This window comes from Galeopterus variegatus, unplaced genomic scaffold, assembly GCF_000696425.1.
Source record: "Galeopterus variegatus unplaced genomic scaffold, G_variegatus-3.0.2 Scaffold1275, whole genome shotgun sequence".
NCBI lineage: Eukaryota > Metazoa > Chordata > Mammalia > Dermoptera > Cynocephalidae > Galeopterus > Galeopterus variegatus.
The window spans coordinates 138,545-140,849 of record NW_007727386.1 but is presented as its reverse complement, the minus strand read 5'-3'; the positions used below and the strand labels follow the sequence as shown (position 1 = coordinate 140,849).

Here is a 2,305-nt window from a genome sequence, read left to right as displayed (position 1 = left end):
TGCTTCCTCTCGCCATGTGATCTGCTTGTACCCGCCAGCTGCCTGCCACTTTCCCCCATGAGTAGAAGCAGCCTGAGGCCCGTGCCAGATGCGGCTGTCCCAGAATTGTAAGCTAAATAAACCTCTGTTCTTTATAAATTATCCAGTCTCAGGTATTCTGTTACAGCAACACAAAATGGACTAAAACAGTGTAATAAAGTGATGAGCAATAAAAAAACTGAAAAGTGGACTATATTAAAATTAAGAATTTTGGGGGCCGGCCTGTGGCTCACTCGTGAGAGTGTGGTGCTGATAACACCAATGCCACGGGTTCAGATCCCATATAAGGATGGCTGGTTTGCTCACTGAGTGAGCGTGGTGCCGACAACACCCAGTCAAGGGTTAAGGGCCGGCCCCGTGGCTCACTCGGGAGAGCACGGCACTAGGAGCGCTGAGGCTATGGGTTCGGATCCTATATAGGGATGGCCCGTGCACTTACTGGCTGAGCGTGGTGCAGAGGGCACCGTGCCGAGTGTAGCGATCCCCTTACCGGTCAAAAAAAAAAAAAGGGTTAAAGATCCCCTTACTGGTCATCTTAAAAAAAAATTAAGAATTTTTTTCATCAAAATATATTAGAAGAGTGAAAAGTCAGGCATCAGACTGGGAAAGGATATTTTAGTATATACATCCACAAAAAAAAATTGTATCCAGTGTCTTTTTGCTAGGAAGGAAGATCCAGATAATCCAATAGAAAAATGGACCAAAAGGTTAAGCAGGCACTGCACAAAAGGGGATGCCAAAAGGCAAAGAAAAAAAAGGGTAGTCAGGTGCATTAGTTATTAGAAAAGTGTAAATTTAAACCACAGGTAATTTTATTACCTACCCATCAGCGTGGCTAAAATTAAAAAGACAAACCCACCAAGCCTTGTTGAAGATGCAGAGAACAACTGCAGATAGGAGTGTGAATTGATAGAATTACTTTGAGAAATTGGCTGGCACTTTCTTCTAAAACTGAACATATGCATATTGTGTGAACTAGTGATTCTATTCCTAGATGTATATATTCATCTGAAATGAGTGCAAAAGTTCATCAAAAGACACATACAAGAATATTCATAGCACAATAGCCAAAAACTGGAACATACAAATACACACATAATAGCCAAAAGCTAGAAACAAATCAAATATCCACCTGTAGTATGAGCAAATTACTTGTGGAACAGTATTATACAATAGAATTCTATCTAGTAATTAGAACAGACAAACTACAACTACGTGCAATAATATGGATTATTCTCACAAATATAATATTGAGAGAGACAAAGCAGACACGCACATGAACATACTGTGTGGTCCTCTTTATATAAAGTTAAAAAAACAGACAAAATGAATCCATGACGTCAGAAATCAGGGAAGTCATTACCCCAAGGTGGCGAGGGTAGTGATGCGGTGGCAGCACAACTCACAAGAGGGGCTACTTTGGTGCTGCTAGTGTTCTGTTTCTTGATCTGGGTTCCGGTTATACGAGTCTTCACTTTATGAAAATTCATAAAGCACTTATGATTTGTGCACTCTTCTATTTGTCACACTTCAGTAAAAATGTAGAGTCCGGTGCCTCCGCGGCGCGCTGCCCAGCGTTACGGCCGCGGGCAGCCCTGCAGCCTGGTGACTGAGCAGCCCGCACTGCTGCGCGTTGCCGCGGCCCCGAGGGCTCCGGACCCGACGCTGGCGATAAGCCCTGCTCCGGAAATCCACTCAGAGTGTCTCCTCTATTTTACCTCGTCCCCTTAAGGGCCCGCGCATACCCCCACCCTGTCTCCTGCCCGCATTCCTTCCTTCATTCCCATCCCAGCCCCGCTTGTTCAGACTCCAGCCTTGCCCTCCCAGGTTTCCACCTTCATCTGTCTCCCCTGCGCCAATTCGTGCCAATCCGTTTATTCCCCTCCTCATTTCCCCCAGACTTTCTCCCCTCTGTCCCTTCTCTTTCCCTCTCTGTCATTCCCAAACCCTTGCTTTCTCATTTCTTTCCCCCTGGATTCCCCCTTTCCCTAATCCCATCCTCTTCCCCCATACTGCTGTAGGTCCCTGTCTTCCAGAGGAGCAGCCTTGAGGCTGGTGGTTTTCAGACCAGGAGGCAGACGGTTTTCTATGTACTAGAAGAGCCCTCAGTGTACAGAAGTCTGCACGAAGCCCTGGGAATGGTGGCAAAGGCACTGAATAAGCTGGGGCCTTCTGACCGGCTCCTTGGTTTCAGCCAGGGGGCTGCACTAGCAGCCGTTGGGTGTGCCCTAGGCCAGGAGGGCAATCCCAGACTCCCCTTGCTGAG

The 2,305-nt window shown here is 46.7% G+C and overlaps 1 pseudogene; it reads left to right on the top strand.

Annotated features, from left to right (window-relative positions):
• LOC103593107 overlaps positions 1 to 2,305 on the top strand; it is a 34,895-nt pseudogene that overhangs the window by 31,947 nt on the left and 643 nt on the right.